Raw genomic sequence first — 17,714 nt, 5'->3', positions numbered from 1 at the left:
CGCCATCTGGTGGAGAGCGGAGCAGTTAATCTGACCCCTGCCCAACTGGGCCAACCTCGCTCTTCAGGAACATAAGTCTCTCTGCCTGCTTAGTTTATGGACCATAAAGCACTTCATAGTTTGACTTCTAGGGGAAAACGAAGTAATTTCAATCGTATTTCTGTCTGTTTGCTGGTCCATCTATTCAATTTTCTTTTTTTTTCTTTTTCGTTTCTTTTTCTTGAATACAGAAAGAAAAAAATTTTATTTCCAATTTTTATTAAAAATATTTTTCTTTATTTTTTTCTACTATATTTTTTACTTTTGTGTAAATTTTTTCAAATTCTATTTTACTTCCATCATTTCATCTTATTCTATTTCACTGTATTCATTTTTTCAAATTTTCAAACTATTTTTTTTCTTTCCTCTTTTTTCTCTAATCTATCAAGCCCCTTTCAACACCCAGACCAAAACACACCTAGGATCTAGCATCATTTATTTGATTTGTTTGTGTGTGTGTTGTTGTTTTTAATTTCTTAATTTTATTTTAATTTTTTTTATTTTTAAAATAAAGGCAACTGACCAAATGGGAGAAGATATTTGCAAATGACATATCAGAAAAAGGGTTAGTATCCAAAATCTATAAAGAACTTAATCAAACTCAACATCCAAAAAACAAATAATCCAGTTAAGAAATGGGCGAAAGACATGCATAGACACTTCTCCAAAGAAGACATCCAGATGGCCAACTGACACATGAAATAATGCTCAACATCACTCATCATCAGGGAAATACAAATCAAAAGCACAATGAGATACCATCTCACACCAGTTAGCATGGCTAAAATTAACAGCTCAGGCAATGACAGAGGTTGGCGAGGATGTGGAGAAAGAGGATCTCTTTGGCACTGCTGGTGGGAATGCAAACTGGTGCAGCCACTCTGGAAAACAGTACGGAGGTTCCTCAAAAAATTAAAAATAGAACTACCCTATGACCCAGCAATTGCACTACTAGATATTTATCCAAGGAATACAGGTATGCTGTTTTAAAGGGACACATACACCCCAATGTTTATAGCAGCACTATCAACAACAGCCAAAGTACGGAAAGAGCCCAAATGTCCATCAATGGATGAATGGATAAAGAAGATGTGGTGTGTGTGTACACACACACACACACACACACACACACACACAATGGAGTATTACTCGGCAATCAAAAAGAATGAAATCTTGCCTTTTCCAACTACATGGATGGAACTGGAGAGTATTATGCTAAACGAAATTAGTCAATCAGAGAAAGACAAGTATCATATGACTTCACTCATATGAGGGCTTTAAGACACAGAACAGATGAACACAAGAGAAAGTTAGCAAAAATAATATAAAAACATGGAGGGGGACAAAACATAAAAGAGTCTTAAATATGGAGAATAAACACAGGGTTCCTGGAGGGGTTGTGGAGGGGATGGGCTAACTAGGTAAGGGGCATTAAGGAATCCACTCCTGAAATCACTGTTGCACTATATGCTAACTAACTTGGATGTAAATTTTAAAAATAAGAAAAAAAAAAAAAAAAAAAGAACAAAGATTTGGACTTGTTAAGTCTGAGATATGGTTTAAAACATCCAAATGGAGATATAGACCAGACAATTGCATAGAGAACTCAAGTTTCAAGAGCGGTCGAGACGGAGGACAAACACTTAAGAATTGACAGTGCATACATGAAAAATTCTCAATATCACTCATCATCCAGGAAATACAAATCAAAACCACATTGAGATATCACCTCAAACCTGTCAGAATGGCTAACATTAATAACTCAGGCAACAACAGATGTTGGTGAGGATGCAGAGAAAGAGGATCTCCTTTGCACTGCTGGTGGGAATGCAAACTGGTGCAGACACTCTGGAAAACAGTATGGAGGTTCCTCAAAAAACTAAAAATAGAACTACCCTATGGCCCAGCAATTGCACTACTAAGTATTTATCTAAGGGATACAAGGGTGCTGTTTCGAAGGGACACATGCACCCCCATGTTTATAGCAGCACTATCAACAATAGCCAAAGTATGGAAAGAGCCCAAATGTCCATCGATGGATGAATGGATAAAGAAGATGAGGTATATATATACGATGGAGTATTACTTGGCAGTCAAAAAGAATGAAATCTTGCCATTTGCAACTGCGTGGATGGAACTAGAGGGTACTATGCTAAGTGAAATTAGTCAGTCAGAGAAAGACAAATAGCATATGACCTCATTTATATGAGGACTTTAAGATACAGAACAGATGGACACAAGGGAAGGGAAACAAAAATGATATAAAAACATGGAAATATAAAAACAAAACATGAGAGACTCTTAAATAGAGAAAAAACAGGGTTGCTGGAGGGGTTGTGGGAGGAGGGATGGGCTAAATGGGTAAGAGGCTTAAGGAATCCACTTCTGAAATCATTGTTGCACCATATACTAACTAACTTGGATGTAAATTGTAAAAAAAAAAAAAAAAAAAAATTATAGAAAAAGAGACAGAAAGAAAAAATAAAAATAAATAATAATAATAAAAAAGAACTGGCAGTGCATAGAATAAATAGAAAAGAAGAACAGTCCAAAGACCAAGCCGGTGGACACACCTAGGTATAGAGGCTTGGATCATCAGAGGGAATCAGCAAAGGATAGATACTGAGAATCAGCAGCTAGAGAGGCGGGAAGACAATCGAGAGAACGTGGTGACCTGGAGGCCAAGTGCAGAAGTGTTTCAGGGAGGCTGGAAACATCAAGAGCAAGATGAAGACCAAAAACTGACCATGAGATTTATCAACAAGGAGGTCATTGGTGACTCTGAGAACAATGGTTGTAGTGGAAAGAGGAGTGAAAACCTGAATGGAGTAAGTTCAAGAATAGGAAGAGAGAAACTGGCGACAGTGAGTATAGACCAGTAAATATTGTAAGGAGGTTTGCTGCAAAGGAAGGAAAGAAAGGGGTATTAGGTCAATAGAGAGGGTCTTTTTAAGGTAGGAGAAATAAAAGCACATTTTTATGATGATGGAAATTATACTGTAAAGGGTGGAGAATTGATTTGGGAATTGTTGGAGAACTGGAGAGACTTATAGGAGCAAAGCCCCTCCTTGGGTCAAAGAGGACAGGATGCAATGCTCTCCAGTTGCAGTATTTGGAGTTTGCAAGGAAAGGAAAAATGGGATACCCAAGGTTGGGGGAGCTTGATTGTTCCTGTTTTTATTTCTGTTTGGTGAAATAGGAAGCAATGGTGTCAGCTTACAGTGAGGATGGGAGGGGATGTGGTAGATGTTTGAGAAGTGAGAAAATATGACATAGCCATCTAAGAGAATGGCAGTATGAATGGACTAAGGAAATAGAAGGTAATGGCCAGGCAGCACCGTGGACCCACTGGAAGTCTCTGTTAGCTGATTGTCTATTTCTATGCAGTTCTATTCAGCTGCACATGTGCAGGCAGGGGAATGGCTCCATCCAGGGTCATAGTTAGTCAAGTGATTGCAGCAGAAAACAGGAGCAAGCGAGTTGATGATGTGTGGAATGGAGTGATGATATTGATTGACCTTAGTGTTTGAACTGGGTAAGGAAGGACATAAGGGCACAAGACGGATTAGCAGTGAAAGCAGCAATGAGTGGTCCTGGTGGGGTTGAAAGACTGTTGGAGTCAGGAGATGGAAAGAGAGGGGATAGTGAGCAACAGTGTGGAATGTTAGAAAGTGTCACTGTAAAAAGTTATAGTTACGTAAATAACAAGAGCTGGGGCGCCTGGGTGGCTCAGTGGGTTAAGCGGTCGACTAGACTTGGGCTCAGGTCATGATCTCACGATCATGCGCTGACAGCGCAGAGCCTGCTTGGGATTCTCTCTCCCTCTCTCTGTCTCTCTCAAAATAAATAAACATTTAAAAAATGTGTAAATAACAAGAGCTGGGGCATGCAGTGGGAGTGAGTGTCAAAGGTTGGGTAGAGAACAAGTTAATTGGGGAAGATAAGGTCAAGGAGTTTTGAGGCCAGGGAATTGAAAGGTTCCCACTCATGGATGTTGAAAGCAAAGAGTAATAATACTGGAGTCACATGACCAAGAGGGGCCCTCCTAATAGAGCAGCAGATGCAGTGATGAGCAGTGTCTGAAAAGTGAAAACTGTGACTTTTCTTTGCAACATTTGACTTTAATGAGGTTGAACTTTTCCCACAATGATTCACTGGCCATTTGTATCCCTTTTATGAATTGCCTTTTTGGTTCCTTTGTCCATAATTCTCTTAGGCCGTTCATCTAAGAGCACTTTGCAAAGCACTTTAACCTTCTATCACAAATGTTGTTTGTTTCTTCAGTTATTTGCTTTTTAAATGTTTCCAGGCTTGTTTTTTTTTTTCTTACATAGGCTTTCATTTTTTCCATAGTCCAATCTAACAAAACTTTTCTTTATGGATTCAGCATTATGTGTCATTCACATAAATCTCTTTTCCGATCCAGGTCAGATAAATAGTCAACAATATTTTCCTTTTCTATGGTTTTATCATTTATATTATGCTCACATCCACTCAAATACATTGATAGGTTATTTGGTGACTCTTGCCATTTGTCTACCCAATCAGCAAATTATTTTCAGCACCATTTAAAAAAGATACATTTTTTAAAAAGGACAAATCATCCTTTACATTCTAATTTATAATGACATCATCATATGCAAAAATAGATATTTATATATTTTCTCTTCTGTTCCATCAATCTATCTATTCCTGTACCGGCCCTATTGTGGCTATTGTGGCTTTATTAGTGCTCCGAGATCTGGGGAGAGATGTTCCTGTTCTACTCATCACTTTCCCAGTTTACATGTTTTTATGACTGTAACTGCTTTAAAGCTGCAAGCAATTATAGAAAGACAATAACTTGTCCGTAGAAGACACAACTTCCTTTGAGCATTCCCTCTCAATATACCACCCTCGTGTAGAGAATTAGGAAATCCAGAGCTACAGATTCCATTCATTAGCTCCAAACAGAACCAAATCAGTCAAAAATATACCTAGGCCAATAATTATAATAGACCTAAAGAGGGTTGTTTTTTTTAACAGACCACTTGCCTAAAACAAAATCAGTATCTCCTGACTCTCTTCTCTGTTCCCACTGGCTTTGTTTCTATGGGAATCTGTGCTTTTGAGGGTATTGTTGTCTTAACCATTTACCACTGTGTGGCCCTTCTAATATGATACTCCATTCAATGCTTTCTGCGTGTGATCTCCAGGACGCCAAACTTTCCCAGATTTCCCCTCTCTCTCTCCCTCCCTCTCTCTCTCTCTCTACTCCTTTTCACTCTCCTTTGCTGGTCCTTCCCCATCTTCCAAGACCCAAACACTGAGTGACCAGGACTCAGCCTTTCAATCTCTCCTCCATCTATTCACTCTGCTGGCAATCCCATCACCCTGTGGCTATAAATTCCATCTGTACACGGTATGTATGTGTGTGCCATCTTACCTTCCTTTCCTATGTACCCACTTTGAAACTGAAGAGTCATCTCAAAGCTAATGTGCCCAATCACCTGATTATCCCTCAAGCCTGCTCCTCCCACGATCTTCCCCATATCAGCAAATGGCAACTCCATTTTCCTAGTTGCTCAGCCAATATCCTTGGAGCACTCCTTAATTCTTCTTTTACTCTTATATCCCACATCTGATGCAGCAGCAAATTCTACCTGCTCTACCTTCAAAATACATCTAGAATCTGACTACTTCCAATGCTATCACCCTCTTCCAAACTATCTTCTTCTCTCTCCTAGATTACTTCAACCACCTTCCAACTGATGTCCCTGCTTCCCTCCTCACCACACACAATACATCAACCTGTAATCCAGTTAAAACTTGAACCATCTCTATTCCAAACCATCCAGGGGCTTCCCACCTCATAGAATGAAGTGTCTACACACAGAAAAGCAAAAATAGACAAATGGGATTGCATCAAACTAAAAAGCTTCTGCACAGCAGACGATCAACATTGTGAAGAGAGAACATACAGAATGGGAAAAAAAAAATATTTGCAAGCCATACACCTGATAGATGGTTAATATCTAAAATATATAAGGAACTCAAACAGCTCACTAGCAAATAACCCAATTTAAATAACCAAATTTTAAAATGGGCAGAAAATCCAAACAGAAATTTCTCAAAAGAAGACATACAAATAGCCAACAGATATCTGAACAGATAAATGAAAAGATGCTCAATATCATCAAAGAATTGTAAATCAAAAACACAATGAAATACCACCTCACACCTGTTAGAATGGCTATTATCAGAAAGACAAAAGATAACAAGTGTTGGTGAGGATGTGGAGAAAAGAAAGCATTTTTACACTGTTGATGGGAATGTAAATTATCATAGACATTATGGGAAAATATGGAGATCCCTCAAAAATTAAATACAGAACTACCAGTAATTCCTGCTTCCAGGTATATATCCAAAGTAAATGGAATCAGTATGTCAATGAGATGCTCATTGCAGCATTATTTACAGTAGCCAAGACATAGAAACAATCCAAGTGTCCATCAACAGATGAGAGCATAAAGATGAAAGAAGATATATAATAATATATATAGTTTATATAACATTCCATTATAGATACATATTATGCTGTTATATTTTTATATTATTGTAATATATATATATATATATATATATATATATATATATATAATGGAATATTATTCAGCCATGAAAAAGGAAATCCTGCCATTGATACCTACATGGATTAATCTAGAAAACATTTCGCTAAGTAAATACAGACAGAGAAAGATATATACTATATGATCTCACTTATGGTGTAATCTAAAAAAAATAAAGATTGTACTCATAAAAGCAGAGAGTAGAATGACAGCTGCCAGTGGCTGGGAGAATGGAGGAAATGAGGAGATGTTAGTCAAGAGTATAAAGTTAGTTATGTAGGATGAGTAAGTCTAGAGATCTAATGTACAGCATAATGACTATACTTAATAATATTGCATTAAACACTGGAAATAGGTCAAGAGAGATCTTGAGTGATCTCATCACACACAAAGAAGGAACTATATGAAGGAGGTAATGTGTTAATTAGCTTGACTGTATTTATATCAAATTGTGTTGTACATCTTAAATATATACAATTTTTATTCTAAAATATATGAATAACTTACAAAGCCATTGGTCAACAACAAACCTAATCTTCCTCCAAAATCTCTTCTCTAGCAGCCCTCTAGCCTCCCCTATTTCTCTCCCATTTGCGATTTTTGCCCAGCCACACTGAATTCTTTGCCCTTTTTAAACACTGAAAACACATGCCTGCATGAGGTATTTTAACTTGTCCCTCTCTTCTCTTTAAAATGCTCTTCCTCTGGATACAACATGGGTAGTAGCTACTTCTTCAGGTCTTTGATTCAAGCATCATATTTACAGTGAAAAATTCCCTGATCATTCTATTTAAGATTAAAGTTACAATTCCCATGAGGTACCTGAGTGGTGGCTCAGTCAGTTGAGTGTTCAACTTTGGCTCAGGTCACGATCTCATGGTTTATGAGTTCGAGCCCCACATCGAGTTTGCTGCTGTCAATGCAGAGCCTGCTTCCAATCCTCTGTCCCTCTCTCTCTCTCTCTCTCTCTCTCTCTCTCTCTGCCCTCCTCCACTCATTCTCTTTCTCTCCCTCTCTCAAAAGTAAACATTAAAGTTATAATTCCCACCTTCCCAACTAACTCTTTATTCCCTCTTCTCTGGCTTAGTCTTCCCCATAGAACTTATTACTCTCACAAACTATAATGTGTGTGTGTGTGTGTACACACACACACACACACACACATTCATTTAGTGTGTGGCTCCTTTGTAAAACATAAGCGATGTCATAGGATTTGTTCACCGCTGCATCTCCAATGCCTGAAACAATGACAGGCAGAGTAGACACTCAGGAAATGATTGTTGGATAAATGAATCAATCAATGAATGAATTCTGCTAACAATTTAGAAGAGAACTAGAATAGATTTTGTACCATTCATTGCAATTTGCCAAGGTGCAAGAAAACCCAAATGACTTGCCAAAGACCTTAAAATTGTCTCAAAGGTATGACTACTGTAGAAAAGACACCATAGTTGCTTCTTGTCTGGGAGAGAGCCACAAATTATTTTGCTTTCCCTACCAACATAAGGCCATTTCTTCATAGTGGGTCTAGGGGACCCAATTCTAAGAATGGAAAAGAATATACAATTGTATACAGATATACACGAATATACCTGCCTTCTAAGGAGTCTGAGTACTTCAATATTACATATGTAGAGAATAAGCAAAATACGCAGTCGAGTGCTAAGTTATCTAAGTGTAAAGTCTCCACTGGACAAAGAAGCTTGTCTTCATTTAATAGAATGGTTTTGTGGAAAAGATATGGAAGAAATAAATGAAACAACAGGATGATTTCAACATTCTCAAACACCTAATTACTAAGTACCTGGTCATACTTGGTGCTGGGAGGGGCATGGCCCTGCCTTAATGCAATGTTTCTGATATTCTTGATGGAACCTTTCATTTGGAACATATTCCTATGTTTCTTCATTTTCCTTGATTCTCCGTGTTGGTTTCTATGCATTAGATTAACAGCCATCTCTCCCAGTCTTGAAGGTATGGTCTCGTGTACGGGGTGAACCCTATCAAACTCTTGGTTGCCTCAAACCTTTCCACAAATTGCACTGTATCTGAAAACTCCAAGTGTTTTGTATGACAGATTAAATAGGAAAGCCCCACCTTCACCATCTAGACCTAATAATATCATTCATGCCTCCCACAGAGAGACCACAAACCCGGAGCTGGGATAGACAGCAGGACCGAACCTTCCGACAGCCCCCACACAACAGGTAAATGGAAGGACCCAGAACACAAGCTCCACCACTGCTTCTCTCCCTCAGTGCCTTCCCACAGCTTTCAGAAGTTCTAGTGTGGCTTATGAAGTGCCTCACTAGCTCATCTTATCGCCCCTCCCACCCCATCACCATCAGCTCCCATCCAGCCAAGATGAACTCCTAGCAGTTCCCAGGATATGCCAAGGACCCTCGGTGCCTTCTTTGTACCTGAGGTTCTGCGCCTGAAGCCTCTTTCTTCTCCCACCTCTGGCTGGCCAGCTCACCCTCTCTCAGGTGGTTCTGCAGAGGACTGCCCTCTGGGGAATCTTTTCTAACCTGCCAGTCTGACTTAGCTGCCCCTGTTCTGTGCTCCCAAAGTAATCCATGCCAACACTGGGCATGGCTCTGTGTACACTGCAGGTTACCGGGTATATCCTCACTAGTCTGAAGAGCCTAGCATGCAAGGACTTTCAACCATACTGTTAACTAATACCCACCTGGGGCACAGCGAGAACTTGACTGATGATGGCTGATGAGCAACTGAAAATCAGAACTGGGTACTAGAACACAATCTATGGAAAAGCACATCACTTTGTACTGCTTGAAGTTATCGCATGCATTATGTAAAAGTAAGCAAATAAGCAAATGTCTTCCTGGGAATGAGTCTCTTACAGAACTTTTCACCCCTGAAAGTCCTCACAACCTTGGACATGGATACCATATGACTACACAAAGCTCTCATTTGCAAAACTGAACCTTTTCTCTTCTTCTTCAAGCTCTTACCAATTCAAACATGCAGAGACAGCTTGCCCGTCATGCTAACTTAGCATCTTCTATCATTCTGCCTCTCTCCCCCAAGCCTTACTCCAGATCACCTTTGAGAACTCAATTTATCAGGCCAGCCATTCTTCAGTAACACCTCAGAAGTTAGTTGTACCTGCCAAAACCAGACTTCTACATCCCAGATTCAGTTTCTTCCAAAACTAAACTCTAGTGGTCTTTCTTAACTAAGTCTAGGAGTAAATGTGTCCTAGCTCAGAAAGTTTCTTAAGAAGGCCTTCTCTAATCTATTAATCAGAAAATTTCTGAAACTCATCCTTCTGTTAATATTTTTAAATAATAATCTTGCAAACAACCAGGATATATTGTTTGAAAAGATGTTACCTCTTAGCTTTCAGGCATTTTTAAGGCTTCACTAATCTCTCACTTTTCTTTTGAAAGATCTTAATGTTAATAGATCTCCTACTTTAAGTCTTTCACTCAAGATTCTTGCAGTCCTTAATAAATATTATAATCATTCGCCTTAAGGCAGAGGTAAGTGAGTGGCAAGTATTATTAGCATGTGAGAATCACAAGGTTCTAAATTTAAGTAATGTCTAGTTGAAGGAAAATGTTAAGACTTGTCATAATATGGAAAACACTATTCATTTATAATAAAATTGATGAAGTTTTAGGAGTATGCTTTAACTTTTGACTTGGATTTTTGTTTTGTAGGCCAGCTTGCTACTAAAAGTCAACCTAAGGCAGGGGGGTGGGGGGGAAATAAGCCATGTCAAGAACCAATCTGGGGGTGCCTGGGTGGCTCAGTCAGTTAAGCAACTGAGTCTTGATTTCAGCTCAGGTCATGATCTCACATTTTGTGACATCAGTCCCGCATTGGGATCATGAAATAGAGCCCTGTGTTGGAATCTGCCCTGACAGTGCAGAGCCTGCTTGGGATTTTCTCTCTCTCCCTCTCTCTCTGCCCCTACCCCTTTCTCAAAATAAATAAACGTTAAAAAAAAAAAAGAAAAAGAAAAAGAAAAGAACCAACCTGAAGAACTACCAATGGTCAAAGCTCAAAGAATTTGAGCAATAAAATAGTGACAGTATCGGATTATAATCTAAAGAACAAAATAAATATCCATCAATACTGATATAAATAAGAGATTGCACAAATAAGTAAATAGGGGAGAACAGACAAATATTCCTTAGAGAAGAATTCCAAATAATACATCTGACTGAATGAGGAAAGTAGAAAACCAGCACTGAAACACCACAGTAATAAATGCTACAGGCAACATCTGAGAGTGAATGCTACAATTAGTGGGCAAACCTTTAAGAAGAAACAGGACATTTTCAGAGTCTCCAAGTATCTCCCCCAAAATACTACTGTAGTGCTTGTTAACAAATGTCTAAAAATTCCTTGATACTCCTTCCTCCAGGAGGTAGAGTTTTATTCTCCTTTCCTTTGAGTATGTTCTAAACATGGTAACTCATTTTATAAGGACCAGAGTTTGGAAAAGAAAAATTAGAAACCTTACAGTGGAAAAACCGGACAGATGCCCCCCTAACCAACCAAGCGATCATGGTCATTATCACCAGCAACAAGCTGTGGTGAAATCATGAGATATGATGTGTGATGAGGGGGGGGCATCGCCTCTGTGGTATTCTACCCCAAAATCTAAAACCGCAGTCTAACCATAAGAACACAGACAAATCCAAATTGCGAGACATGCTACAAAATATCTATCAGGAGGCCCCAAAAGTGTAAAGGTCATGAAAAAACAAGGCAAGACTGAGAAAACTGCCAGAATGGGGAGACTAAGAAGCCAGGAGGACCTAATATAATGGAATGCAACGGAACCTCGGATTGGATCCTGGAACAAGAGGAAGGACCTTTATGCCCAAACTAACAGAATCCCACCAAAGTCTGTAGATTGTACCAATATTTAATTTCTTAGTTTTGACAAATCTGTGTAAGACGTTAGCATTAGGGGAAGCATATGGGAATTGTCTGTGCCAACTTTACACTCCTCTATAAAGCTAAAATTATGTCAAAATTAAACGTTTTCACAAAGTTAATCTGTTATCCTTAATGGAATAAACTGCTGCTGTTCCATCGAAATGCCATTAGGGGACAGGGGGATGGATATTATGACCATGTCTTACTCTTACCTTCAATGTTCTTTTGTCATGTTAAAAGTTCAACGGGCTTTCATACAATTCTAGGTTCGTGTGAGACGAGACCAGGGTGGTAAGTAGTGTAAATGGAAAAGTGAGAATGTGTCTTGGCATCCAGGGACAGACAGCAACCTAAGCCAAAGCGAAGGGGAGAACCGATCACAGGGCCACGAATTTGTTTCACAGAAGCCAACTCACACTCCCCGTGGCACAATGGCCCCAGGACTATCATGTCCTTAGGAACTTAGACAGTTCTCTGTGTTTGCTCTGGAGTCTCCCTGCCTCTCATTCAGGCTTCTTTCCACACAACAGCTTATTCTTACATACAAATGTTAAATTGGTGTATCGTATTGACTAATTTGTGGATGTTGATCATCCTTGCATCTCTGGGACAGACCAACCTTGATCATGGTGTGTGATCCTTTTAATGTATTGTTGAATTTGGTTTGCCAGTATTTGTTTCGTTGAGGACTTTTGCATCTATGTTCATCAGGATTATTGTGCTGGCCTGTAATGTTCTACGCTGTGGGGTCCTTGTCTGAGAAGAATAGGTATTACATCTTTGTATGTTTAATAGAATTCATCAGTGAAGCCATTTGGTCCTTTTGTTTGTTGGGAGGTTTTGGTTACTGATTCAATCTCTTTACTGGCCATTGGCTTATTCAGATTTTTCTATTTTCTCAAGATTCAGTCTTGGAAGATTGTATATTTCTAGGAATTTATCCACTTCTTCCAGATTGTCCAGTTTGCTGGCATATAGTAGTATGTTTGTAGTATACTAAACTACTATATAGAAGTAGTTTGTTTGTGGTAGTCTATTATGATCCTTGTATTTCCACAGTATCAGTTGTAACTCCTCTTTCATTTTTGATTTTAGGTATGTTAGCCTACATGTTAGCTTATCTACAAAGAACCAACTCTTCACTGACCTTTTCTACTATCCTTTTAGTCTCTCTTTCATTTATCTCCACCTTATTATTTCCTTCCTTTGGGCTTCATTTGTCCTTTTCCTAGTTCTTTTACGTAAGAATAAGCCATCTAGATCCACAGGGAGCACCTTTCAAGGTATATCACATATACAGTCTTGTGGGTCTGCAATCCTAAACCCTGCAGACTTTCCAGACCAGGAAATCTGGAGGCGTCCCCAGGGGGACAACTGCAAAACTCATGGCTTTCTGGCAGGTTATCAGCCAGCTGTTAGGAGGCCAAGGGAGAGCTCCAATATGGTTATCTTCCTGCCCATCTTCCCTGGGGGCACCTCTGTAGCCTAAGAATATGTGGCAAACCAGAAGCCTAGAAGCCTGCCCCTCGGATTGAGGCTCCAGGACAAGAAAATATCCTTTTTCACATGAACCCTGGAGGTATGTTTCAGTCCTCTGCTTGTGCAGTGCCCTGGGGGGTGGCAACCCATCAAGGACTGATTGTCCAACGGGTCTAGAAACACAATCGCCCGTTCCCACCAAAGCCAGGTGCTCCAAGGTGACCCTTGTGTGGGCTGCACATGCCCTGTGGCTGGCACAGTGGGCCATGGGGGCAGGGCACTCAGCTGGAGCTGGGTGGGCTTCGGCTGCTGTACCTGCAAGCAGGACACTTCCACCAGAGCTAGCAGGCTTGGGGGGTGGGGTACAAAAATGGCGACCGTCAGCACCAGTCCCAACAAGGCAGAAGTAGAATGCAAAAATGGTGTCTGCCAGCACGTCTGTCCCCAGAGACTCCCAACAGGTTCCCGTCTCTCTGGCAGATGCTGTAAGATTAACAAATGAGTCCCCTACGCATATGATCTAAGCATCTTTTACACTTACTTTTGTGCTGGGTCCTGGGATGAGTGGGTCTGTGTGTAAGCCCTTTAAGAGGGGATTTTTCATTCCCTAAAGCCCTCTGGTTCTCCTGGAAGTCAGCCCTGTTGGTTTTCAAGGCCAGGTGCTTCGAGGGTTCATCTCTCTGACGCAGTTCCCAAGGGCTGGGTTACCTGAGGTGGAGCAAAACCCCTCCCTCCTCAGGGACAAGCTCTGTATCAGTGAGCCCCTTCCCAGTTGCTGGTCCCTGTGCCCAGGGTGGAGCTGCTTGCAAGAGCATGACTGTGCCCCTCCTCCCCATTCGGTGTGGCTCTTCTATCCTTTGTTGTGGAGGCGCGGTTCAGCTAGCTTTCAGGTCCTTTTCGGAGGGAGCTGCTTCACGTGGAGATGTAGTCTGCTGTGCACGTGGGAGGAGATGAGTTTAGGATCTTTCTATGTTGCCATCTTGAACCTCCTCCCAATAAACTGTCCTGATAAAATATTGACAACAGCTATTAGGACCACGCAGATCTCCCAGGTCTGATTTACTCTTTCCTCAGAGCTAGGTCCCATGGCTCATGACACCCCAGATGCAGCCAGCAACCACTCGAAGCAAGATCCAAGACTCCGCTCTGGCCACCTGCTCAGAAAAGCACTTTTGATATATATTTATCAATTTGACATCCCAGCGGTTGTCACATAGACCAGATATGTAAGACAATGTCTTCCTTCTTACGAAAAATTTTGATTCTTCATGGCAATCGAGTTATATACATTGTTAGCTTTATACACTGATACAGTATCTATATATCACAATGCCATGTGTGACTTCTTTGAAAGTGATCTTTTAAAAAACAATTAAGAAATCCAGGTGAAGAGGGATTAAAAATGTTTTAATTGTTGAAATACATCGGTAAACTGAGTAATCTACATTGCAGTACTAAGTGGCCACACATCCTCAAATAAAGAACTTTCCATACACCCCACGAACCATCAGTCACAAATCCTCGAAGAGAGTATAGAATTAACATGATGAGAACGGGAGAATCGATGGATACGAAGGATCCAGGGTGACATGAGCCTTCGGCTAAAGAAAACAGAAAGTTAATCGAAACGCGCGTGGGGCATGCAAATTTCAGTGGCTTATTTTTAAATATTGCAACATAAGACACACCGTTCCTAACTGAAGAAATTCTCTGACGCTTAAATAAAGCTGAAAACCAAAAGGTAAAAAAGGGAAAGAGGTAACAGTAAGAATCAACTTAACCATTATTACAGCTAAAAATTAACGTGACCTAGAAATAGTGAAAGGTAACACACAAATATATTACTTTAGGGAGTTCACGTATAGTGCCTTAGTATCTGAAGTCATAACTAGAATAAGGATTTTGTTATATAAAAGCTATCAAAAAAGTATCAGTGAAAAGACATGATCTTCATGAGCTGTGTTGAGTGGCCAAGGTGACGATGCTGCCAGGCATAGCAGGCTGGCTCCAGGCACCAGCTTGTGTCAGCTTGTCTTCCGCAGGTGGACCCCAGAAAGTCCCATCTGCCCATGTACTGTTCACCCACCTCCTGTCTAGCACCACGACGTTCAACATGTACCCATGTTTCAACTACAGACTTAGGAATCTGGGTGGGGAGGGGAGGCGAAGCAGGTGACTATTTAGAATTTCCTTGGGAATTTCTGTGCACATTATGATGTCCCATGGGGTGCAATTCCTTCCAAATCTTAACGAGCAAGCTGTGAAGACAACAAATGTCAAAGGGGGAAAGAGTTAGCGAGCTTAAAAAAAGTACAACTCAGGGAAAACAAATATCAGCTTTAAGCTGGTTTTTTAGCTGATAATTTCAGCTAAATTACTTACTTATTCTTCCTTTCAGTAAAACACACATTCAAGATTCACCCAATACTTATTTAAGTCTACATATGTGGCCAGCACAGCGCGAAGCACTGATGACACATATATAAAGAGACAAAGAGCAGTGGGGAAAGAGACTTATGGGCTTAGAATTAAAATATGACATGATAAGAGGCACCTGGGTGGCTCAGTAGTTTAAGTGTCTGACTTCGGCTCAGGTCATGATCTCTCGGTTCGTGAGTTCGAGCCCCGCGTCGGGCTCCGTGCTGACAGCTTGGAGCCTGGAACCTGCTTCAGATTCTGTCTCCCTCTCTTTCTGCCCCTCCCCTGCTCTCACTCAGTGTCTCTCAAAAATAAACATTAAAAATACACACACACACATATATATATATATATATATATATATGATATGATATGATAATGCCCAGACCAGCTGCACATCAACATCACCCAAATTAAAGACACAGACCGCTCAGCCATAACATCGTTTCTTTCCTACTTGGCCAGACCCTGCTGGGAGAGGTGTAGCCATCCACACTATCTCCAGCTCTCCCAGGGGAATCTGCTTCAGCCAGGCCCTCCATGGGCATCTGAGAGCATCACTCAAGCTTGTCTGGGCTGGGAGTACTCCACACATCTAGATGGGCACAACTTTCACCCAAGAGTCATCTGTAGAAGAAACTATACTTTTGTAACAAGACAGAAGTCTTGCAGGAGATTCTGAAATCATTCCGCAGTTTGTTTCAAAAAGTAACCAAATTAACTTTGAGCTCTGGTCACTGAGTGGCGTTATTTCGAGAGATTCTGTACATGCTAGGTCAAAAAAGTCTCCGACCCTTTCCATGAAGTATTTTTCTCTGCAAAGGACAGTCTTCTCGGGGTTTCTGAACAATGACTTAAGCCCAGAGAGCCATGAGCTCAGACATATCACAGGGAAGTGATGCTTAGCAACTACGGAAAAAGGAGAGCCTTTCAACTTAGAAAACTTCTCAGGCAATTCAAACAGAGTGGGATGGCAATAAAATAATATGTGTTTATAGTCATGAGCAGTAAAGAGGTATTTTAGAAGTCGTGGGCTGGTTTACCAGCAAGATTGTTAAATTGTTATCAGGGAATTTCATACACACAAAGTCGAACCACCATCTATCTTGTCCAGCTGTCCCATGAGAAAACAGATATTGAGAAAACCTGAGAGAAGGTAAGGGCTTCCTCTAAGGTCGTGCATTAGTAACAGAGCTCCTGAATCTCCTGATACCCATCTCAAGACACCTCTTTCCACTCTATTCCTGTACTTTTTGAAATACAACCCATTTTGAGGAGAATAACATATGCTTGCTTGCAATTAGATTATCTTTTCTACACGAAGCAAATAACAAAAGCATTTCTGCACAGGGGAAAACTAGCAGGGAATCTAGAGGGTTAGAACTCTATTAGAAATACTAGAAACAGAGGCGCCTGGGTGGCTCAGTTGGTTACGCATCTGACTTCAGCTGAGGTCATGATCTCATGGTTCGTGAGTTCAAGCCCTGCATTGGGCTCTGGGCTGACAGCTCAGAGCCTGGAGCCTGCTTCGGATTCTGTGTCTCCCTCTCTCTCTGGCCCTCCCCTGCTCGTGCTCGCTCTATCTCTCTCTCCCTCAAAAATAAATAAATATTAAAAAATACTAGAAATAGAAAATCTCCAGCCAATTCCCAAAAAGAAACTCAACACTCTATGACGTGGTCATGGGCACTAGGGAATAAAGCTCCATGATGCTTTTGCCTTGAGGAGAAAGTCTTTGAAGACGTGTCTACTCAAGATTGTTGTATATCTTGTCAGGGAGAAACTGATTACGGTTTCTGTGTCCCTGTCCCCCAGTGGGAAAGCTTCTTTGTCTGCACCTGTAAGCTTATTCTGTGATCCCTCCCCACCCCAAACACCAACTCTAGTAACTGGCCATGAGCAAGAAGTTGGTTCAGTCTCAAATCAGTTTTGCTTTGGGTCTGCCAAAGGCTGGATTCTGGTTACAAAAACTAGTATGATGGAGGATGATGATGATGATGATAATGACGACAATGATTGCAGAAACTACCATTTATTTCATACTGAATCCTAACAACACGCTTCAAGCTAAGCATTAGTGCCATTTTACAGATTATAAAACGGAGGCTACGAGGGGAAAGTAACTTGCCCAGCTAATAAGTGAAAGAGCCTGAATTCAAATCCAAGGTTGTCTTACTCCCAAAGAGAATGGGCTGTCTCAGGAGAGCGGGCATTCCTGATCACAGGACATTCAAGAGGCTGGATGTCATTCAG

Source organism: Panthera tigris, chromosome B4 (genome assembly GCF_018350195.1).
Source record: "Panthera tigris isolate Pti1 chromosome B4, P.tigris_Pti1_mat1.1, whole genome shotgun sequence".
In the NCBI taxonomy this organism is placed as follows: domain Eukaryota; kingdom Metazoa; phylum Chordata; class Mammalia; order Carnivora; family Felidae; genus Panthera; species Panthera tigris.
Note: the sequence above shows the minus strand (reverse complement) of the source record.